A 24,683-nucleotide genomic window follows, 5' to 3' on the forward strand; every position below is an offset into this window, starting at 1 on the left:
TTGTTGAGGCTTTATGGGTTGTTTCCCCAGGGATTCAAGCATTTTCTGACTTTATTTAAGGCTAAGGTCAATCTTTGCAGCTTTGAAGTAGCACAAAGGCAATAAGAGAGTGTCCAATGTTCCTAGAGAGAGAGAGGCAGAGAATGTGTGCATGAACGTCCCCCAAAACAAACTGGAAAACCTTTTCCATGTTTTATTTATTTTGTGTTATTAAAGGAGCATCACTGTGTCATCCGTGCTGAGCCAGAGCTTCTAATTCAGTGGAAATGAAATTCCAACCCAGTGTGTGCTTAACTTCCCCAGCACAGTAAATCCATTTCTCTTTTTGTCTCTGTCTCATCTCCCCATTTGTAGTGAAGAGATGTGCAGCACAGCGATGAAGTCTGTCAGTGGGAAACCACCCTGGCAATTTCGGAGTGACGTCTGAAGAAATGAATTGAGCAGGCTTGCCTGGGGTGGAGACACAAGAAAGACCATGCTTTTATAGTCACTGCTGGGTTTGCGATTTGTTGTATGCTGCCTATCTATGCAGATTCATTTCTGTTCCAACACATGAAGAAAAACATGCCCAGTCAGATGCTCCCGGCTTATCACTCCATATCAACCCAGAAGCAACACAGGTTTTCAATTTCTCCATTTGCAAGTGCAATTGAAAATTGGCAGAGGTTGCTATGTAGGGATAAAATGAACAGTGGTGCAGTTTGGCCTCTACAGATAGAGATGGCATCCATGAGGTTGTGGGGCGGGAGTGGGATAAAGGATCTGGGAATCATCTCACCCATATTTGATTGCTGGAAGCTCTGGTAAGCCATATTATGGTATTCCTTTCCACACTTAGGCTAGCTCTCTTTTGCTTCTGAGCATTTGCCCATGTTATCTGCCTCTACTTAGAACTCTCTCTAGTCCCCCCATTATATCCTGTCTTCTTCCATGCTCCTGTTTCATCTTTCTTTCTTATTTTTTTAGAGATAGGGTCTCATCCTGTCACCCAGTCTGAGTGCAGTGGCATGATCATGGCTCACTGAAGCCTCAAACTCCTGGACTCAAGCCTTCCACCTCAGCCTCCCTAGTAGCTGGGACTACAGGCCTGTGCCACCACACCTGGCTAGTTTTATTTATTATGTTGTATGTATGTATGTATATATGTTTTTAGAGATGGGGTCTTGCTATGTTGCTCAGGCTGGTCTCAAACTCCTGGGCTCAAGGGTTTCTCTCACCTCAGCTTCTTGAGTAGGTAAAATTACAGGTGTAAGCCACCATACCCTGCTTTCCTCTTCATCTTTCCAACTTTAGCTTGCCCAGTTTCCATTTTGATGTCACCTCTAACTGAATGCCTTCCTTTCCCTGTTAATACTTGATTTGGCTCCTCCCTCATTGTGCTTCCTTAGTCCCTGAACTTATTTTCAACACAAACTTCTCATATGGTATTATAATTTCCTTTTTTTCTTATTTGATTCCCTCACTATATTCTAAGGTATGTGAGAGCAGGAAACCTATTTTTCTCTGCTGTTCTGTTTCTATGCACCTACTACAATACCTACCACATTGCAGATGCCACAAATTATGAATTAATAAGGTAAGAAAATATAAGTTAAATCCTTTGTCCCACTCCTGCTCCCCCACTTCACAGATACTATCTCTATCCATAACGGCTAGTCTGTACCACTGTTCATTTTATCCCCACAGAAGCCTCTGTCAACTTTCAATTGCACTTACAAATAGAGACATTGAAACGTTATATATAAATTGAAGTAATAGGTAAATATGTGATTAGAGTTCAAATGGGTCAGTCAAATAATGAAAAGGGAATAAGGTTTTATACCAACCAGATTTGAAAACAGAAAATATAATGCATATTAGTCAGCTCAGGCTGCTGTAATAAAATGCCATAGACCAGGTGGCTTAACAACAGATATTTGTTTATCACAGTTCTGGAGTCTTGGAAGTCCAAGATCATGGTGGCAGCAGATTCTCTTTCTGGTGAGGGCTCTCTTGCTGGCTTGCAGATGGCTGTCTGCTCATTGTATCTTCGCATGTTGGAGACAGAGAAGCAAGCTGTTTGGAGTCTTTTTTTTTAATTTTTTTATTTTTAGAAGTAAGGGCACTAATCCCACTATAGGGACCCAATCCTCATGACCTCATCTAAACCTAATTACCTCTCAAAGGCCTAATTTCCAAATACTATCACATTGGGGTTTAGGGCTTCCAAATAGGAATTCTGCACAGTAACAGTAACAGTGAGATCTTGGTGAAAGTTTTACATACACTCAGAAGACAGCAATATTATAATAGTAGGATATTTTTAGAAAGAAATACATCAGTTGGAATCAAAAACTCTATAATATATGAAATTGACTCCATAATCATACTTCTGGCAATATAACCTAAGAAAATAGTCTTAAAGAAGGAAAAAGCTGTGGACATGAAGAGTCTTCATTTTAGCATTGTCTTCAATACTGAGAAATTGGAAACAATTTGAACAGTATAGGAATGGTTAAATAGATGACAATATCATGCACTATAATACTATATTATGCAGCCATTAAGATCATAGATTTGAGGCTTATTTTGTAACATAGAAAATATTTATTGTGTAATTTTAGGTTAAACAATCAAATTGTGCTTATACTATGGTTTAAATTATATAAAATTATGTTTTTGAATGCACAAGTTCCTAATAGGAATAAATGGAAATAGCTGTACTTACTGGCGTGGTTGGATTTAGTGCAATTTTAGCATTCTTTTAGCTTTTTTGGTGCTATAATGCAAGACTTTAAAATGATATTTTAAAAGAAAGATCCTGAAGAAGCTACTGAGAACTGAGTCATAAGGCTGATGTATTCTTCTTTCAAAACATCTTCCTGGGATTTGTTTCAGACAATCTTGGCTAATGGGTACAGAAATCTCCTTTCACTCCTCTCAACATGGAAACTTCAAGATTAAATGAGAAAGATCTAGTATATGGGTGTTTGAATGATTTTTTTCTTCAATTTTTACCTTCTGGTGAGGCCACCTACATGTTGGGAGCGTATCTTCCCATGGTCAAACAATTGTTTGTCCAAATACAAGAATCTGTGAATTTACAAAGGTGATTATTACATCACCAACCATGGATTGGCTACAGAGCCCCATTTTATTGCTTCCTATTTGCTCACATAGGTATTTTTGAGCACAAACCTGCACTTTTTCTAAACCCTCACTCAAGAAAAGAATATATCAGAGACATTTTTATCTACATTCATTTGAATGTAGGATGATCTGTCTGACCAGGAGCATGTGAGGTAACTTGGGATGCTGGAAAGATGGAGTATTTGTGGTAGACAACCTAAGTTTATTTATAGGACCGTGGCCAAGTTAGGCAGTCTTTCTAGGTCTTGATCTCAGCTGAAAAATTTGGAGGCAAATCACTACCTTATGTGATTCTTATAAATGAGATAATCTACGTAACACACTCAGTTTAATATCTGCCATACAGAATCCTCTTCTTCAGTTTAACAGACCTTGAACGCCTACCATATTCCAGGTAACTAGGACATGTAGCCAATCGAGCCAGCTTAACCCTTCACACAGACTGCTTTGTGCTCATGAAAAAGTCAGGATCACTTTTATGGCTAAATTGCAGTCACACGGTTTCTGAATCCAATACTGAGAGACTGGGACCCCTTAGGGGACTATTGCCTACAGTGGGTGACTGTATGACCTATCAGAGATTAGAGATTCAGATACTGTCTTCCTTAACCCAGTGAGAAATTCACAGGAGAGAGTGCTGCACCCTGTAAGTGGGGCAACAGCAGCATTTACAGAGGCAAAATGTGCAGTTAACAAAATATAGACAATTAAACCCATGTCTCATTGACCTAGCTTTGTCTGCATTCTGGGACTGTTCTCTTTGTAGCAGTGACTTTAGTTCTGGTCAGAAGTGCTTTCATCAACATTAAACTACCAAAAGAATAGTTTTTTTCTCTAACTCTTTTCTCACTGTTTGCATAATAAAGGGTTTTTTTTGATCGGCAAGTGATCTTATGAAAGAATGTAATAGGAGATCAAGGAAGTCTAATTTTAGTCTCTCTCCCGCGGAGACTCTGTGTGATTTGGGGACATATAGCTGAAGTTTTCTGTTTTCCAATCTTCGTGTTTTAAACTGTTTTAATAATTCCACAAGATTCCTATCCACAAATAATTCCACAAGGAAGAAAGGAGAACACCGCAGGAAGCCTGGTGAGCTCGGAGGAAGAAGAATGCTATGGAATCTGTAGTCCCGCAGATCTGCGCACGAGGGTGGTCTGCACATTTTTGCTGATCTCTGACCTGGACTACATCCATGCACTCTAAACATATTTACCTCATTAAACAAAGTTTGGTTTTTGGCCATCACTTCAAATTCAGCACAATCATTTTCCGGGCCTCTACCCTCGCCACAAAAAAAGTCACAATCAGTTCCTTCTCCAGCATCCTATCTACTGAGGACACTTAAACCCACAAAGTCATTGTCTACTCATTTTGCTTCCTGATCGCTACCTTCCTACAGCATCTGACATCATTTTCTGAAATGTATGTGGCCTCTTTTCCCCTTCTACTGTTTTTACTCTCCTGGAGGTCATATCAGTTCTCCCCAGGAATTCTGTCAGAGACCCTACAGTCTGCATTTTCCTCTCTTCGACCCACAGCAGCATACACTTCCTTAACGCTTATTTTGTCCTGATTGTCTTCTGATAGTACAAACTCTGCTCACTTTTCACTTTGTCTGTGTGTGTGTGATGGAGTTTTGCTCTTGTCACCCAGGCTACAACGCAGTGGCACAATCTTGGCTCATTGCAACCTCTGCCTCCTGGGTTCAAGCAATTCTCCTGCCTCAGCTTCCCGAGTAGCTGGGATTACAGGTGCCCGCCACCATGCCCAGTTAATTTTTGTATTTTTAGTAGAGACAGGGTTTTGCCATGTTGGCCAGGCTGGTCTTGAACTCCTGACCTCAGGTGATCTGCCCTCCTCAGCCTCCCAAAGTGCTGGGATTACAGGTGTGAGCCACCGCGCCTGGCCACTTTCTATTTCCTCTTGCATCAAGTCTCGTTTTCTCTCCCTGACTCCTAAGAACCTCTGCAGCTCCTTCATCCCAGGCTTTTCCCAATCCAGCCGCACCCTGCTCCCCAGCTACTGCAGTACCACTTCTCTTTTCTGAACAATTTTCCACCTCTCTCCCTCATAACTTTTTGGTCTGGTCCAATACAGTGTCCCAGAACTGCCTCTCAGGACTGAGCTGCTTTCTTTGCCACCATTTTCCTTTCATGCTGCTGGTTCTGGGGACTCAGGTGGCGTTTTTTTCATCTTTTAGGAGCAACACCCTCTCTCCGGGAAGTAAAAAGTTAGACAGTGTTTTCAGAGGCTTGCTCTCTGATCCATCACTTCCCTGTCTGTGATTATTTCTTTGTTATGATTTCTGAAAGCACTTTGTGCAAACCTCCCTCTTTGGTTGTGCAGATAGAGTCATAAAATCAACTCTCATGACAACTTGGAAAAATTAATCTTCTTTATTTCATCTATAACTCCTGCAATTTTCCTCTCTAGCCTCCAACTTGCAGAATAGGAAGAAAAAAATTAATTCTTTTCAGTCTAAAGTGGTCTAGAAAAGCAACAGCGCCAGGATTACAGCTCCTTGACCAAGCTTCCCACCCTGTTAGTATGGCTGGGATGCTGATTGTTGCAGGGGCAATTTAAGGAAAACAGGGACTAGAGGCAGAGGGTCCTGCTGCTCCATGTATATGCCCCATCCTCATGATCTGATGTGTCTGTGCATTCCAAGCCTAAGTTCAGAGAGTGGAAACACCAAGATGCCCATGGTCACCCTGCTCACCTCCTCCCTCCCCCTTCTCTTTGCTATCCCTTTGCCATTCAGTGGCCTCCTGTGGGAAACTTTCCCGCTATTTTGGACACTTATACCTTTTATGGATGTTCAGCATCTTTGAACAGCATTGCTTCTTTGTTTCCCTGCTCACCCCCCTCTACATTTCCCACCTTCTGTCCTCAAAAGTAGAAGCCAGAACTTGGTTTTCTAGTCTCCCTTATGGCCTGTGACCTAGACTCAGTTATTAGAGGCACCATCAGTGTGAAACCTGGAATTAGAAGACAGGTGTGGAGAAGGAGGTGCTGTCTGTCATGGTTTCCCGGTGAATATGGGCGACAGAGCAGAGAGCTACTGAGTCACAGAGGTCCTGGTGTACTTGCTGGCTTTTCTGCTCCATGGCAGCAGAATCACTCTTAATGCGCATTCTGGTGGTATGATTTACAAGTTGTTCGTGGAGATGCTGCTTCTGAGCCTGATTCTCTGGCTTGTCGGACAATTTCATAAACTATCTAATATTCTTTAATACTTCTGCTTCAAGTGGCCAGAGCATTTTCACTCTAAATACTAATATAATACCCTTTCATCCTCACACACGCACTGACTTTTTTGCCTGGACCACTGTTATATAAAACATACCGGCCTATTTTGATCCTTGATACATTCTAACTGGAAGTTTACAAATATCTGTTTTTCAAGTTTAGTCTTGCCAGGGAGTTAGGTTCCCATTATGCTATGTAAATGTATATCATTACTCCAGAGTGGTTTGGAGATAGAAGGTTGCAAGGGAAAAGTATTTGAGAATAATATTAAAATGCATCAATTTAATATTTAAAAGCACATGACCCTATTAAATATGCTTTCTGGGAAGATTATGCTTATCTTTTTCCCCAGGGAGACCCCATTTCTCTGGGAATTTTCTGAAAAATTCAGTGGCATGGGTAATTCACATCCCAGAGTCCAAGGATCATTTGCATGTTTGAGGAATGCCAGACTGGGTGAAAGCCCTTCTTCCTTTGGGACATTTCGTTGCAAGTGCATCCCTGCTGTATGTTCTTCCTTGTTGCTGCACTTTTGCTTCTGCTGGTCCTCTCCCTAGAAAATCCTAGCCACACCCAGGATGATGCTTCCCAAACCACTCGCCCTTCACAGTGCAGTTTCTCTTGATGACTCTGATTCCCAATGAATTCCCTCCCCTGTACACTGGTTTAGCATTTAGAATAGGTGTCACACAGTTTAGCACTTAATCATTGCGATATGTATCACACTTTGGCAGAAATAAACCTTAAGAAAGAGTATTCTAAGAAATGTAGTTTCTCCAGTTTCCCACAACTAGAATTCAGAATCTTTATTATTATAGATAAAAAGAGTCAGTTCAGCCTAGTGTCATATATTATAATAAAATAGCATAAGGGAGTTTGTTTCTTCTTAGAACTCTAGATTTGTGTATTTCCTTTGGGATGTCTAATAGGCATCTTGACACAATATGTCCAAAACTGAAATACTTTTTCCCCCAAACCTGCTCGTTATGTGATCTTCCCTCTCCATAAATGGCAACATAGGCCTTCTTAGTAGTTCTGGCTAAAAGCCTTGGATTTGGCCAGGTGTGGTGGCTCATGTCTGTAATCCAAGCATTTTGGGAGGTTGGAGCAGGTGGATTACTTGAACTCAGGAATTTGAGGTTGCAGTGAGCTATAATTGCACCACTGCACTCCAACTTGGGTGACAGAGTAAGACCCTGTCTCAAAATACATAAATAAAAGCCTTGGACTTATCCTTTCTTCCTCTCTTTCTCTCCCAAACATATTTAATCCACTTGTAAATTTCATAGGCTCAACCTTTAACTGTATCTAAAGTACAGTCACTTCTTGCCAGCTTCGGAGCTACCATCATCTCTCTTCCAGATTATTGCAGTTGCCTCCTATGAGAATAGTCCTGGTACATCTGGCACTCCCAATGCTGCTCCTGCCCCCTGCCTTAAGCCTCAGCACATTCTCCACACAATCCTCGAAAGAAAACCTTCAGACTTTATGCCACGTCATGAAACTCCTCTCTTCAAAAGCATCTATTGGTTTCCCATGTCACTCAGAGTGAAAGCAAAAGTTCCTCCAATAGCTGAGAAGATCTTGTATGATGAAGCTCATGGCTACCTTCCTGACCTCATCTCTCACTCTCCCCCAGCTCAGTGTTCCAACCATGTCAGCATCTCTGCTGCTCCTCAACTAAAGAAAACCTGATGATACTTCAGAGTGTTTAATCTTTGCTTGTTCTTTTATTTGGAATGCTTCCTATCCACATTTCCAAATAACCACTTCTTTCCTTCCTTTGGGTTTTGCTCTAATGTTACTATTTTAGTGAGACCTTCTCAAATTACCTATTTAACCAGAAGCCTATTTATACCTTTCACCGGTCTTCTGTCTTCTAATTTTCTCCATAGCACTTCTTACTGTCTGCTGTACTATAGAAATGCTAGGTTATTTATTTTTTGTCTGTCACCTCCCGTTAGAATGTAAGCTCCATGACAGCAGAGATGAAGATAGAGCCTGGGGAACAATAGGAACTGAATTAATAGTTTTTAAATGAATGAATTCATAAATAAATGAAAGGATAGGGCTAAGTACTATTTGAGAATAGATTAACCTGTATGTTTCTATAAGAAAGAAATCATGGAATTTTCTACATAGTTAACCTTGACATAAATTTTTAAGGAATCTATAAAAGCTAAAGTGTGTAATTTTAATAACAACTTCTAGTCTCTCTGCAGTAAGCATATTAACGTAAGAATCTTTCTTTTTTTTTTTTTTTTTTTTTTTTTTTGAGACAGAATGCTTTGTCACCCAAGCTGGAATGCAATGGTGTGATCTCGGCTCACTGCAACCTCCACCTCTTGGGTTCAAGCAATTCTCCTGCCTCAGCCTCCTGAGTAGCTGGGATTATAAGCACCCGCCATCATGCCCAGCTAATTTTTGTATTTTTGTAGAGATGGGATTTCACCATGTTGGCCAGGCTGATCTTGAACTCCTGACCTCAGGTGATCCACCCACCTTGGCCTCCCAAAGTGCTGGGATTACAGGCATGAGCCACTGTGCCCGGCCTAACTTAAGAATCTTTCACTATTGTGGCCAAGAGAAAAGTCTTGGATTTGGATAAACTGGATGTTTCTTTTTTCCTGTCTTGAGTATGCGTGTCTATTTTTAAAACATCTTTCTCTCTGTGTGTGTCCCAAGGAGAATAGTCCTGGTACATCTGGGATTGTGATGACTGATGCCTTCTTTGAGGACCTGATTACAAAGTTTTGTTATGTTGGTTTACATAGTTGGTTTATATAAAATTTTATGGAAGCTTTATATTTCCTCAGCAACTTTGCATAGCACTTGCTGCCTGTTTCATATATTCCCTTTGGAATGTGTCCTCTTTCTCATTCTCCATGTCTGTGTCTCCCCCTCTGTCATCTGCTTACATTTTTATCTACACACTGTGGCTCCTGCCAGACCTTCAGTATTCTCTCCCTACTGCATTCTCTGCATTTTCTCTGATACTTTACAAGGAAGGTAAAAGTTTTACTTTGCTTCCTTTAGTGAGAAGAGTCATTTGCTTGTTAATATCCAAGGTGAAAGAAGATTCTCCTATGTAGCCTCATCAAACATCTTCCTGTCTGCCAAAGATGTAGGCTATTGCTGTGATCTAAGCTTGACCCCAGTCCTGTGGGCTAAAAGATATTAATACATAGTTTGATGGTAATCTTGTTACCCAACTAATTATAGGTTCCTTAAGGACTTGGGAGCAAATATCTGTTTTCTCGTAGCACTTAGTATAGTTGGGTACATCATCAGTTCCTAATAAGTACTTGTTTAACTTATTCTTTCTTTTGGTCAGGTCTTTTTTCATTTAACAAGTATGTGTGGGCCCACCATATGCCAGGCATTCTTCTATTACTGGGGATATAGCACTTAAAAAACAGACTTGAATCTCTGCTGTCATAGAGTTTTTCACTCCAGGGGAGGGAGGCAGACAATGAACAAATAAGTGAATATGCAATACATCAAATAGTGATCAGTGCTAGGAAGAAAACTGAATTGAGTCACAGAAATAGGGAGTGCTTGGAAAGGGAGAATTGAAAGGCCATATATGGCAACCCCACAGCTAACATCATAGTGAATGGGGAAAAGCTGAAAGTCTTTCCTGTAAGAACTGGAACAAGACAAGAATACCCACTCTCACAACTCTTATTCAACATAGTACTGGAAGTCCCAGCCAGAGCATTTAGGCAAGAGAAAGAAATAAAAGGCACCAAAATTGGAAAAAAGGAAGTAAAATTGTCCTTCCTTTCAGACAGCCTTATCTTATACAGAGAAAAACTTAAAGAATCCACCAACAAACTCTCAAAACTGATAAGCAAATTCAGTAAGGTTGCAAAACACAAAATCAACATATAAAAATCAGTACTGTTTCTATACACCAATAACAAACTAGCTGAGATGAAAATCAGGAAAACAATCCCATTTACAATAGCTACAAAAAAATTAAAATACTTACGAATAAATTTAATCAAGAAGGTTACACCAACAACTACAAAAAATTGATTAAAGAGGCTGGGTGCAGTGGCTCACACCTGTAATCCCAGCACTTTGGGAGGCCAAGGTGGGTGGATCATGAGGTCAGGAGATCGAGACCATCCTGGCTACCACAGTGAAACCCTGTTTCTACTAAAAAATACAAAAAAATTAGCCGGGCGTGGTGGCGAGTGCCTGTAGTCCCAGCTACTCAGGAGGCTGAGGCAGGAGAATGGTGTGAACCTGGGAGGCAGAGCTTGCAGTGAGCCGAGATCACACCACTGTACTCTAGCCTGGGCGACAGAGCGAGACTCCATCTCAAAAAAAAAAAAAAAAACATTGATTAAAGAAATTAAAGAGAGGGCCAGGTGCAGTGGCTCATGCCTGTAATCCCAGCACTTTGGGAGGCCGAGGTGGGCAGATCACGAGGTCAGGAGATCAAGACCATCTGGCTAACATGGTGAAAACCCACCTCTACTAAAATTACAAAAAAAAAAAAAAAAATTAGTGGGGCGTGGTGGCACGTGCCTGTTGGGAGGCTGAAGCAGAATTGCTTGAACCTGGGAGGCAGAGGTTTCAGTGAGCTGAGATCATGCCACTGCACTCCAGCCTGGGCGACAGAGCGAGACTCCATCTCAAAGAAAAAAGAAAGAAAGAAAGAAAGAAATTAAAGAGGACCTAAGCAAATGAAAAGACATTCCATGCTCACGGATTGAAAGGATTAATATCATTTAATATCATTAAAATGACCATACAATCCACAGGCAATCTATATTTCAATGCAATCCCTATCACGATACCAATGACATGTTTCACAGACATAGCAAAAACAATCCTAAAATTTATATGTAACCACAAAAGACCATGAATAGCCAAAGGAATACTGAACAAAAACAAAGCTGGAGGCTTCACAATACCTGACTTTAAAATATACTACAAAGTGATAGTAGGCCAGGCATGGTGGCTCATGCCTATAATCCTGGCATTTTGGGAGGCCAAGGCAGGAAGATCACTTGAGACCAGTTGGACAACATAGCAAGACCCATCTCTACAAAAAAATAAAAAATTAGCTGGGTGTCATGATGTGTGCCTATAGTCTCAGCTACTGAGGAGCCTGAGGCTGGAGGATTACTTGAAGCCAGGAGTTTGAGGCTGCAGTGCACTATGCTTGTGCTATTCACTCTAGCCTGGATGACACATTGAGACCCTGTCTCAAAAACCAAATGAACAAACAAAAAACTTCCAAAAGCAATAGTAATCCAAATAGGGTGGTATTGAGACACATAGACCAATAGAACAGAATAGAGAACCCAGAAATAAATCAATGTATTTATAGCCAACTGATCTTTGACAAAGGAGCCAAAAACATATTTTGATAAAAAGACACCCTCTTCAAGAAACAGTGCTGGAAAAACTGGATATCTACATGCAGAAGAATAAAACTAGATCCCTAATCTCACCATATACAAAAATCAACTCAAAATAGATTAAAGACAAACGTAAGATCTGAAACTATAAAATTACTAGATGGAAACAGGGGGAATGCTTCAGGAAATGGGTCTAGGCAAAGATTTTATGGCTAAGACTTTAAAAGCAAGGCAACAAAACCAAAAATAGACAAATCGGACCATATTAAACCAAAAAAGCTTCTGTACAGCAAACAAAACAATCATTAAAGGGAAGAGAAAAGCTGGAGAATGGAAGAAAATATTTGCAAACTATTCATCTGACAAGGAACTAATATCCAGAATATACATGGAACTCATACAACTCAATAGTGAAAAACCAAATAATCTCATTAAAAGTGGGCAAAGAATCTGAACAGACATTTCCCAAAAGAAGACATAAAAATGGCCAACAGATATGTAAAAAAATGCTCAACATCACTAATCATCAGGGGAATGCAAATCAAAGCCACAATGAGATACTATCTTATCCTAGTTAAAATGGCTAATGTCAAAAAGACAAAAGTTAACAAATGCTGGCAAGGATGTGGAGTAGAAGTAACTTGTACACTGTTGGTGGGAATGTAAATTAGTATAGTCACTAGAGAATAAAGTATGGCAATTTCTCAAAAACTAAAAATAGAACTACCATACAATTTAGCAATCCTACTTCTGGGTATTTATCCATAGGAAAGGAAATCAGTATATCAAAGGGATATCTGCTCCCCCATGTTTATTGCAGCACTTTTCACAATAGCCAAGACATGGAATCAGCCTAAGTGTTCATCAACAAATGAATGGAAATATGGTATATATACATAACAGATTTAGCCATGAAAAAGAGTAAAGAATAGACTCTTGTCATTTGCAGCAACATGGATGGTACTGGGAGTCATTATGTTAAGTGACAGGATCCAGGCACAGAAAGACAAATATCACATGCTCTCACTCATACGTTAGTGCTAAAAAAGTGGATCTCATACAGATAGAAAGTAGAATGGTAGTTACCAGAGCCTGGAAACAGGGGTAGGGGGAAAAAGAGAGGTTGGTTAATGGGTACAATCATATGGTTAGATAGAAGCAATATGATCTAGTGTTTGATAGCACAGTATGGTGATTATAGTTAACAATAATATATAGCATATTTTCAAATATCTAGAAAAGATTTAAATTGTTCCAACACAAAGAAATGATAACTGTTTGAGGTGATGGATATCCTAAATACCCTGATTTAATTATTATACATTGTACGCAAGTATCAAAATATCACATGTATCCCATAAATATACAATGATTATGTATCAATAAAAATAAATCTTTTTTTTTTTTTTTTGGCTGGGCACGGTGGCTCATGCCTGTAATCCCAGCACTTTGGGAGGCTGAGTCAGGCAGATCACAAGGTCAAGAGTTTGAGAACAGCCTGGCCAACATGATGAAACCCCATCTCTACTAAAAATACAAAAATTAGCCAGGCATGGTGGTGCATGCCTGTAATCCCAGCTACTTGGGAGGCTGAGACAGGAGAATTGGTTGAACCTGGGAGGCGGATGTTGCAGTGATTGCGCCGTTGCACTCCAGCTCTGGGCAACAGAGCGAGACTCTATCTCTGAAAAAAAAAATCAATTAAAAAAAAATCTCACTGACAACATGTAAGGAGAGATCTGAGGAAGTATAGGTGAAAGCAATTAGGATATCTGAGGGAAGGCGTGTTCTAGGGAGATGGAGAAACAAATGCAAAGGTCTTTAGGTGGAGATGCGTTTCTTGAGTCCAAGGAAAATCCAGGAAGCTGCTATGGCCAGAATGGAGTGAGCAAGGTGGAGGGTATTAGAGATAAAATCATCAAGGTACTGGGGTAAACAGATTTGAAGGTATTAAAGAAACTTTGTAAGTTCTAGACAGGGGAGTGACTTTACTAACTTATATTTTAAAAGAATCATTCTCAATGATTTGTTGGAAATAAATGAGAAAGCATAAGGGAAGAAACAGGAAGATTAGTTAATAAACTATTGTAATAATCCCAGCAAGAGATGGCATAGCTTGGACAAGAGTGGTACCTGGGGAGGTGGTAAAAAGTTGTTGGATTCTGAACATATATTGAAAATAGAACTTACTATATTTGTCAGTTGATCAGAGGAGGGGTATAAGAAAAGGAGCAGAGTCGAAATGACCCCCAAGTTTTTCAACCTGAGCCAAAAATGATTGCCAATTATAGCATGATTGTTCAATTGTAGGAATCATCAGTCATGAGAGAAAAATTGATGATGTGAGAGGCAGATAGAGAATTGCTGGGGTAGATGAAAGGAGTGGAAAAGCTTAGCAAGCACAGACTATTCATCCGTGAAAACAGAAGGATAGGGCAACCATTCAGTGACAGCTGTGGGTAGGTGGTTGGGAATGCATTTCTGGTTACCCTGTTATCTTAGTCAAATGGGAAGCAAGGCCATTACTCCAAGGTGATAATTGGGGAGGAGATAATAGAAGTTTGAAGAGAGTAGAAAAGGTGTGAAGTGGTCAACTACAAGTAAGAGGATGAAAGGATTTGGGAAATATTGCCTTACAAAACCAATGGCTTACTGGCTTGCTTAAGATCACAAATGTATTCAGCAAAATTGTGTAATTTTCTCTAGACATATTTATTTATTATTTTTATTTGAATATATTCATGGGGCACAACTGCACTTTTGCTCTATTGATATATTGCAATGTGGTAAGGTAAGGGCCTTTAGTGCATCTGGAGCAACCCACATTGAACCCAACAAGCAACTTGCCATCATCCACCTCCCTTGCACTCCCCCACACACCTCAAGTTTCTACTGTCCATCATTCTATGCTCTGTTTCCATGTTTACACATTATTTAACTCCCACTTATAAGCGAGAACATGTGGTATTGTCTTTCTGAGTTGTTTCATTTAAGATAATGTCCTCCAATTCTATCCATGTTGCTGCAAATGACAGGATTTCATTCTTTTTATGGTGAAATAGTATTCCATTGTGCATATACACCATATTTTCTTTATCCAATACTCCACTGATGGACACTGAGGTTGATTACATATGTTGACTATTGTGAATAGTTCTTTGATAAGCATATGACTGCAAGTATCTTTTTGATACATTGATGTATCTTCCTTTGGGTAGATACTTAGTAGTGAGATTGCTGGATCATATGGTAGTTCTATATTTAGTTCTTTGAGAAATCACTATACTTTTTTCCATAGAGGTTGTACAAATTTCATTCCCACCAACAGTGTATAAGTGTTCCTTTTTCTCTGCATCCTCTACAACGTGTTTTTTTTTTTTTGTCTTTTTAGTAATATCTATTCTGATTAGTGTAAGATAAAATCTCATTCTGGCTTTAATTTGCATTTCTCTGATGATTAATAATGTTGAACATTTTAAAATGTGCTTGTTGGCCATTTGTTTCTTTTGAAAAATGTCTATTCATGTCCTTAACCCCCTTTTTAAAGATTATTTTGAGTTTTGTTGTTGTCGCATTGTTTGAGTTCCTCATGAATTTTGGATATTAGTCTGCTGTCAGATGTATAGTTTGCAAATATTTTCTTCCATTCCACAGGTTGCCTATTCACTCTGCTGATTATTTCTTTTTCTGTGCAGAAGCTGTTTAGTTTAACATAGTCCCATTTGTCTCTTTTTGTTTTTTGTTACTTGTGCTTTTGAGGTCTTGGTCTTGAATTCTTTGCAAAGACAAATGTCTAGAAAATCTTTCTCTAGGTTTTCTTCCAGTATTATTATAATTTCAAGACTTACATTCAAGTCTTTAATCCATCTTGAGTTGATTTTTGTATATAATGACATAGGGGTCCAGTTTCATTCTCATGCTTATGACAATCCACATTTTCCAGCACCATTTACTGAAAAGAGTGTTATTTTCCCAGTGTATATTCTTGTTGACTTTTCAAAAATCAGTTAGCTGTAAGTATGTGGCTTTATTTCTGGGTTTTCATCTGTTCCATTGATCAGTGTGTCTATTCTTAATACTAGTACCATGCTGTTTTGGTTATTATAGCCTGGTAGTATAATTTGAAGTCAGGGAATGTGATGCCTACAGCTTTATTCTTTTTTGCTTATAATTGCATTGGCTATTCATGCTCAATTTTGGTGCCACATGAACATTAGAATTGTTTTTCCTAATTCTGTGAAAAATGACATTGGTATTTGGGTAGGGATGGCATTGAACCTCTATATTCCATACTTTGGGCAGTATGGCCACTTTAATGATATTAATTCTTTCAATCCATGAGCATGTTTATTAGACTGTTCTTACATTGATATAAAGAAATACCTGAGACTGAGTGGACCCCCAGTCTTTCTTATGCATCCTCTGAAAACTAGGCAGAGGCTGCCAAGAATTTACCACTCTTGCATTCAGTGTACCTGCAGGCTTAACACCACGTAGAAGCTCCCAAGGCTTACAGCTTGCATTCTCCAGAGCAACAGCCCAACTGCATCTGGGCCCCCTTTAGTCACAGCTGGAGCTAGAGTGGCCAGGATGTGGGAGGCTGTGTCCCAAGGCTGTGCAGGACAGTGGGGCCCTGTGCCTGGTCCATGAAACCATTCTTCCCTCCTAGGCCTCTGGGCCTGTGATGGGAGGGACTGCCACAAGGTCTATAAAATGCCTTTGAGGCCTTTTCTCCATTGTCTTTAATAGTAGCACTTGGCTCCCTTTTAGTTATGCAAATATCTCTAGCTAGCAGCTGCTCCAGAGCCTGCTTGAATTCCTCTCCCAAAACAGCTTTTTCTTCCTCTGCCACATGGCCAGGCTGAAAATTTTCCAAACTTTTATGCTCTGCTTCCTGTTTAAATATAAATTTCAACTTTAAGTCATTTATTTGCTCCCACATCTGAGGCTGTTAAAAGCAGCTAGGCCACATCTTGAATGCTTTGCTTCTTAGATACTTATTTTCCCAGATATTCTAAATCATCAACATGAAATTCAAACTTCCAACACAGCCAAGTTTTTTGCGAAGGAATAACACACATTACCATTGCTACAGTTCCCAATAAGTTCCACATCTCCATCTGGGACCTTGTCAGCCTATACTTTACTGTCCATATCACTATCAGCATTTTGGTCACAACTACTTAACCAGTCTCTAAGAAGTTCCAAACTTTTCCTTGTCTTTCTGTCTTCTTCTGAGCCCTCCAAACTCTTCCAACATTTGCCCATTACCCAGTTTCAAAGCCATTTCCACATTTTCAGATGTCTTTATAGCAATGCCCTTTCCTTGGTATCAATTTTCTGTTTTAGGCTGTTCTTACATTACTATAAAGTAATACCTGACACTGGGTAGTTTTTAAAAGAAAGAGGTTTAACTGACTCATGGTTCTACAGGATTTATAGGGAGCCTGGTGCTGGCATCTGCTTGGCTTCTAGGGAGGCCTCAGGAAGCTTAAAATCATGGTGGAAATTGAAGGGGAAGCAGGCACATCACATGGCCAGAGCAAAATCAACAGAGAGAGTGAGGTGGGATGTGCCATACACTTTTAAAAGAACAGATCTCATGAGAACTCACTATCACAAAGATAGCACCAAGCCATGAGGGATTCTGTCCCATGATCCAAACACCTTCCACCAGGCCCCACCTCCAGCATTGGGGATTACAATTCAACATGAGATTTGGTTTGGGACAAATATCCAAACTATATTAGCATGGGATGTTTTTCCATTTCTATCATCTACAATTTGTTTTATCAGTATTTTGTACTTTTCCTTGTAGAGCTCTTTCACCTCCTTGGTTAAATTTACTCCTAGGTATTTTGGTTAAATACACTGCTAGGTAAATGGGATTGCCTTCTTGATATGTTCCTCAACTATATCATTATTGGTATATGAAAATGCTACTGATTTTTGCAAGTTGATTTTGCATCTTGAAGTTTTACTTAATTCATTTATCAAATCTAAGAGTTTTCTGGTGGAGTTGTTAGGGTTTTCTGGATATAAGATCATATCATCAGAAAACAGGGATAATTTGACTTTGTCTTTTCCAATTTTGATGTTTTTCTTTTTTTCTCTTGCCTGATTGCTCTGGCAAGAACTTCCAGTACTATGGGAAGTAAGAGTGGTAAAAGTGGGCATCCTTGTCTTGTTCCAGTTCTTAGAGGGAATGCTTTCAATTTTTTCCCCACTGAATATGATGTTTGTGGGGGATTTGTCATGTACGGCCTTTATTATGTTGAGGTATGTTCCTTCTATGTTGAGGATTTTTATCATGAAGCGATCCTGAATTTTATCAAAGGGTTTTTCTGCATCTATTTTAAGATGATCATATGTTTTTTGTCTTTAATTATGTTTATGCAATGTACCACGTTTATTGATTTGCATATGGTGAACCATCCTTGCATCCCTGTGATAAATCCCAATTGATCTTAGGATTACATCTTTTTGATGTGCTGTTGGACTCAATTTGGTAGGATTTTGTTGAGGAATTTTGCATCTGTGTTCATCAGGGATATTTGTCTGTAGTTTTCTTTTTATGTTGTGCCCTTGTCTGGTTTTTGTATCAGGGTATACCAGTCTCAGAGAATGAGTTAGGGAGTATTCTCTCCTCCTCCAGTTTTGAAATAGTTTTGGGAGAATAGGTATGTATGTTTGGTAGAATTTGGCTGTAAATCCATCTGGTCCTGGGCTCTTTCTTTGTTGGGAGATTTTTTAAAAATTACTGATTCAATCTTGCTACTCATTATTCATCTGTTCAGGACTTCCATTTCTTCCTGGTTCTATTTTGGGAGGTTATATGTCCAGAAATTTATTCATCTCTTCTAGGTTTTTCTAGACACATTTAAATGCTTAGTTGGGAATTTTGCTGGGTGATTTTGGTGAAGAGAAAAAAGATGAGAGAAAGTCAAGGGTGTCAAAATTGTGCACAAGGGAATGATTATAGTTATTCATCTTGGCATGTATGCCCATGTAAAGGAAATGATGTCATGGAGGGAGTGAGAGATATTGAAAAGCTTGTGTGATGGATAGATTTTTAGATATAGTTTGGCAAGTTTGCACAAAAGAAATACTGGAGATGAGGCACTTGAGTCGGAAAGACAAGAGATGCTGGCAAGATTAGAGGATGCTTAAAATTGATATTAAGTTGATGTTATTGATAATGACAAGATATAGGGAATGACCGCGGGATTGGGAAGAATTACTGGAGATGAGGCACTTAGAATAAGCTGGAAAAACAAGAGATGCTGGTAAGATAAAGAGGAGGTTTAAAATTGATATGAGTGCATTGTTATTGGTAATGGCAAGGTCTAGGGAATGACCATGGGATTGGTTGGCTGAGAAAATGGAAGAGATTAAGTCATGGAACTGAGAGTCCAGTATTGAAAGGAACATCTTCAGGCATATTAAAATCAGGAAGAATTGTGACAGGAGTTGTTTAGAGAGAGTATCGGTAAACCAGGGGCTAAAACCAACAAGGAATAAAGAAGCTTAATCCATCTTGAGATCTCTAGATGAAAAGGAGGAGGGAGTGATAATATAATTTGATGGCATTGCCATCAAAGCTGGAGAGGAGAAAGAGGGAGTTATGTAGGTATAAGGGCTAAAGATCTGGAAGTGGCAATAGGAAACATGGACTTCAGATGGCCTGCCTATAGACAGTGTTATCAGTGGTATGGCGGCCTTGAGTTTTCTAGAATTTTCTAAGTTAAATCACTTGAAAGTGCTGTAGGAAAGGCAGCATCTTTTGGAAAGAGTCAGGTGTCAGTGTAAGCAAAAAATTTCAAAGAAGACATTATGTATATAGAGGTTTCTGATGACCTCAGAAGCATTTCAGAATATATTTTGTGCCTCAGAATTTTTGTTTACATTTTGATGATCATGATACTGTAGATAAGCTTAAATGGCATTTAATAGAGAACTCTGAACAGCCAAGTTTACTATGTTATTATTTTGACAGTTCTGTGTCCTTATCACGTAAATAACATTATAAACATAAGACATCTCTCTGCACATGACAGTGGGAATGGTCTTTGACTATTCTAGAAGTATGTTCAGACATTTCCCCCAGAGCATCAATATGCTGGGAACCATGTGTCTTTTTCCCTGGACTAGGGCCTCAAGCCAAGAAGAAGAGCAACTTTCAATTTTCTGTGCTTGTTTGCTTTCTGCCCTGAATACACAAAAAACACATTTGAGCAAACTTTTGGGTTAAGTTTTCAGGGCATCCTTCCATTTCTCACTACAAAGGATTTAAGAGCCAATTGCTCCTGGGCCCCAGGAGTTTGTTCTTATTATTTAAATGTGGGTGTCTTCACAGCAAAACAACCTCAAAAATTCAACCCAAGCCCCTCAACCCACCACCATTTGCTTAATGAAGCAAAACACCATAATAGACTTAATGATGTGGATTTATCTCTTAACTGTTGTTTTGAGATCACAACAAATCATTAAAATCATTAACTCTTCTAGTTAAATTAGAGAACAGATTTTCTAGAGTGCATAGCCTATGTGTTTTTTTCTGTAACATCCTCACCCCTGTTCCTTTATTACTTATGCTTCTCAGATTTCTTCCATGCAGAATAAACTAGCTTAATATATTCCAAGTCACACTTTAAAATAGCTTTGTTACCTCCCTCCATGCTTATTCCTCCCCTGTTCCCCAGAGCCACTTCCCTAAGAAATGTAGGCAGCAGAGAGCTAAGCTAAGAGGTTTGAATCAGTGCTGACTTTAGGAGCCTACAACAAACTATAAACAGCCAGTGGAGTTTTGGTTCTCCCGGGGCTCCTGTGTAAGCAGAAGCCCTCATCACTACATCTGGAAAAGGAGAAGCATATGTCAGCAGATGCCACTCTCGGAATGAAGACAAAGTAGAGTTTAGATTCAGATTCACTCTGTTTCTTTTCTTAGGTTTGTCACTTACTGCCTCCCCAGCCCATTCAGTCCTACAAAAGTGGAGGTAAGAAAGCATGTCTTCTATTTCTGGCCCGGACAGTGTGGAGGGCAGTAAGAAAGTGGATCATGTTGATGCAGGTTATCCCCAAAACTGGAGCTTAGTCCAGGAGAGTTCTTGGCTTTCCTCAGGAAAGAATTCAAGAGTGGGCTGGCAGTGAAAGACAGCAAGATTATTTGAGCAGCAATGTGTAGCAAAATGGCTGCTCAATAGACAGAGCAGGGCTATCCCACAGGCAAAGTAGCACTTGTGGATTGTTGGCTAACTACATTTATACCTGCTTTGAATTATATGCTAACTAAGGGGTGGGTTACTTACAAATTTTCTAGAAAAGGGTCAGGGAGTTCCTGACCATATAAGATAACTTCCAGGTCATTGCTATGGCATTTTTAAACCATCATGGTGCTGGTGGGAGTGTCTTATGCAAATGTATTATAATTCCAAGTCTTGACTGTTTTTGATTGGTTTCTTTGCTATATCCTGTTTTGATTATCAGAGTCTTGACTGGTGTGCAGAAAACAAGTCCTGATGATCTCTTACCTCAATGTGGGCATTGAAGAAGTGGATGGAGCCTCTCAGACCACTATATATAGGAGAAATTCATACCCATTCTTTTAGAAGATTCTTATGGAAATAGAACAATGTGGTACTCAAATAACTTGGAGATGACCATTTATTCATCTTTCCTCTAGGTAGGAAGAAAGGAGGCATATGTACCATGCAGTAAAGAGCTGGTTTAATACATCCAGTGCTTGATAAAGATGGATAATTAAAAGGGGTTTAGGTAGACTGGTTAAACTGAACTAGGTGAGATGATTCAAGCTTATCTCACACTAACTGCTGAACTAAGTTACTGTTAATCAGTAACATATCTCAGTGTTGCTCAGGTACCAGGAGATGTCCAATTAATGTTGGTTGAATTAAAGACTATAGATAACAATCTCTTTTGGGGGTCTAGAGTTTTCTAACTTAAACTTACTTTACAAGGAAGTTAATTTTTTTTTTAATTTGGTCACCAGCATGCCGCTGTGTAGTTGAAGCCTGTAGGGCTCTTACAAAGCTGGCTGGTGCAACTTTCTCGTAATTCAGTAGTTTGAATTCAAATGCCAAACATATGTTGGAAATCTAAGTTCTATGACTTAATCTCATTCATGTACATTTAAAAGATTAGTTAATTGCTTTTGATAGGGAGGCCCTGCTTGGGGTATCTGGCCATTCTTGATGTACCTGGGGAGCCCAACTCTGAATTCCTGGAACCCTTTCAGGATAACTAGTTTTTTCAACCTATGCTTGATAAGGATTGTAAATTAAAAGGGGTGGTTAAAAAGAAAAAAAGAAAATGGCCCACTGGAGTAGAAACCCTCAACCTGCTTCTGTGTTTGGAAGTTCTACCTATTTCTTCTCCATTAGATTTCCAGAAGAGCTGGAGTGGCCATGAAAGCTCTCTTATGTTTTAATTATATTCTGTAAGTCCAAGTGTGTGTGTAAAATCTACTTGTCTTCAAATAGAAGAACCTGCTCTAGGCTCTATCTTTGGTACTAGAAAATTAGTCTTTTATCAGTCTGATTCAAGGGCTAAATGAAGAACTACAGAACATAAAATCAATGACCTTTTCTAGATAGGCAAACTCAAGAGGATGAAAGACTGTGAGCTGGGCAAAAGGAATACATATCTGCTCTAAATTGCTGCTTATAGGAGAGAAAAATGTAAGGTGGATGGAAAGAAAAGAGATTTCCCACACTATGGCAGTTCTATGCTTAGCCTCAGAGAGTGATGTCTGGGTTCAGTACACACTTATGAGTTCATTTCTCTGGGCAACCTGGGAGCTCTTGCTTCAGTCTCATCTCCACTGTGGGCAAGTATTATACAACGTGTCCCTGCAACCTCACTCCCAGACCTCAGACTGCCTTGTCTATGCTTTTTTTCAGTCCAGTGTCTTGTGGGAAAAGGAATGGAGGGACCAAGCAGCCATCGCCAAGGGTCTGAGCTAAGAATGGCTGTTCTATGTGGCTGCTCCAAGCCTGCTTCCCTACCCACAATCCTATTCCAATCCTTGGTCATTTTCTTAGTGAATCTGGGTTGTCTCTGTAGCCTTCACCTCTGCTGACTCTGAAGGAGCCATGAGTGGCAGCTGGTGGGCTCTGTTTTATGGCCCAGTTGTTTACACAGGAGGCTCTCACACAACCCAAGTGTGTTGCTCTCTGGGAGCCAGAGCAGGGATCCTGCAGCAGCTGCTGATGAACTGTGATAAAGCAAAACATCAGAGCAAGGGTAAGGGTTGTATATATGATGCACTGACAAAATAGTCCTTGCTTCCTTTTCCTGCCAATTCTGTGAACTATTATGACCTACATTTTATGATTCAGGAAGAGAAGGTAAATATAGTCTAAATGACTTGTATAAGGTCATAGAGCTAGTACAAGGCAGGGTGGAATTTAACCCCAAATTCCCCTAATTCCAACTATAGGACTTTGCTGCCACAAGATATGGCCTGGGTAAGCCTGCTAAAGTAAAGATCATACCATACAGAACGCTTGTCTAAAGACAAGCTGGACAAATCATCGTACCAACTCCTCTGGACACACAAACACATACACACACACATACACCCTGTTCTGATTTTATTTCTGTCTTTTCTTCCTGAAGAAATGACCTAACCACCCAGGCTCACCTTTACATATTCATTGCCATTCTGTGGCTCTTCTGCCTTTAGGAAGTGTGGGGCACCAGGGACTCCTGTAATGACATGGACCTGACCGAGGGCTTGTGCAGCTGCCAGTTATTTCTTTGGCTATTACACTTTTCCCTGCCTTTGTTGTTTCTTTGTTTGTTTGGGGCAACAAAAACAAGACAGGCAATCAGACATGGCCCAGATTCTCAAATGTGCATTCTTGTCACAGCTGGGGTCTTTTCTGCCTCCATTCTAAGTCCATCTTGCATTGAGGCAACATGTTTATGCTTAGCGTAGTGCTTGGCATGTTGTAAGAGCTTATTAAATGCTTCTATCAGAAGAGTCATTTTCAAAATGTCACTTTTACTATATTACTCTCTTGATAAACTTTTAATGGCTCCCTGTGTCCTGCTCCGAGGTCATGCACATGGTTCCCACTCTATTCCTTCACAAACCCATGCCAGATGCGACACCTTCACTGCTACCCCTCATCTTTTTCTATGAGAGTCCTCTGGCTGGAATCCCTCCTGCTCCTCCCTCAAGACTAGAAGTTAAAGTTCCAACTCCCCCTGGCAGCCTTCCCTCACCATTCCAACCCTCTGGGCTTTTCCCCTGAGCTAAACTCCTAGACATTTACTGTCTGAACAACTCCAGGTACTTAACCATATGCTATCTTATTTTGCTACTTAATATTAATAGTTTCATGAATAATGTCTTAAAAATTGTGAAACCATCAAGAACCAGAACATAGCGTAAATGCTTTCTGTAGTACTCAGACTGCTAGCCCAGTGTTAGAACTATAATAAGAATTTTTAAATATTTTAATTAATTTAAATTAAAATTCTATTCTAGTCAGAGCTTACACAGTATATCATTTATCAATCTTGAACGCATGTACCCCATTTAGAGAAAAAATATTTCTCATAAACACTCACTGTTTATTTTTATTATGTCACTTAAGCATATAAACATAAAACTAAGTATAATTTCCTAATAAAAGCTTCAGGTCCTTAAACCACTATAAATCGCAAATGAATTTATAAAATTAAATGTAAAAATAGTATAAACGCTGTAAAATTGGAATTAATCATTTACCTTTATTGTGATGTATGGTGTTTGCCAAAGCAAACCACATCACAGATATGGAAGTGCTGTGATCCCAGTTCTTTTGAGATTCTAAGCTTGGAACGATTCATTTCTTACACCACTTTCTTCTGTTCAGTATACAACACAGCAAAACCTTCATTCCTTCAATGTGGTATTAG

At 39.6% G+C, this 24,683-nt stretch overlaps 2 long non-coding RNA genes across 2 annotated transcripts in view; one reads left to right on the forward strand and one right to left on the reverse strand.

Annotated features, from left to right (window-relative positions):
* The window catches only part of LOC117977042 (uncharacterized), a 400,174-nt gene that overhangs the window by 25,859 nt on the left and 349,632 nt on the right, over window positions 1-24,683 (forward strand). The window lies entirely within an intron of this gene.
* LOC130541276 (uncharacterized) lies at window positions 179-3,030 on the reverse strand. The gene is made up of 2 exons (XR_008955316.2): window positions 2,708-3,030; window positions 179-450 (listed from the first exon to the last, which is right to left on the reverse strand). It is a non-coding gene; the product is annotated as an uncharacterized LOC130541276 (long non-coding RNA).

Source organism: Pan paniscus, chromosome 1 (assembly GCF_029289425.2).
Source record: "Pan paniscus chromosome 1, NHGRI_mPanPan1-v2.0_pri, whole genome shotgun sequence".
Taxonomy (NCBI): Eukaryota; Metazoa; Chordata; class Mammalia; order Primates; family Hominidae; genus Pan; species Pan paniscus.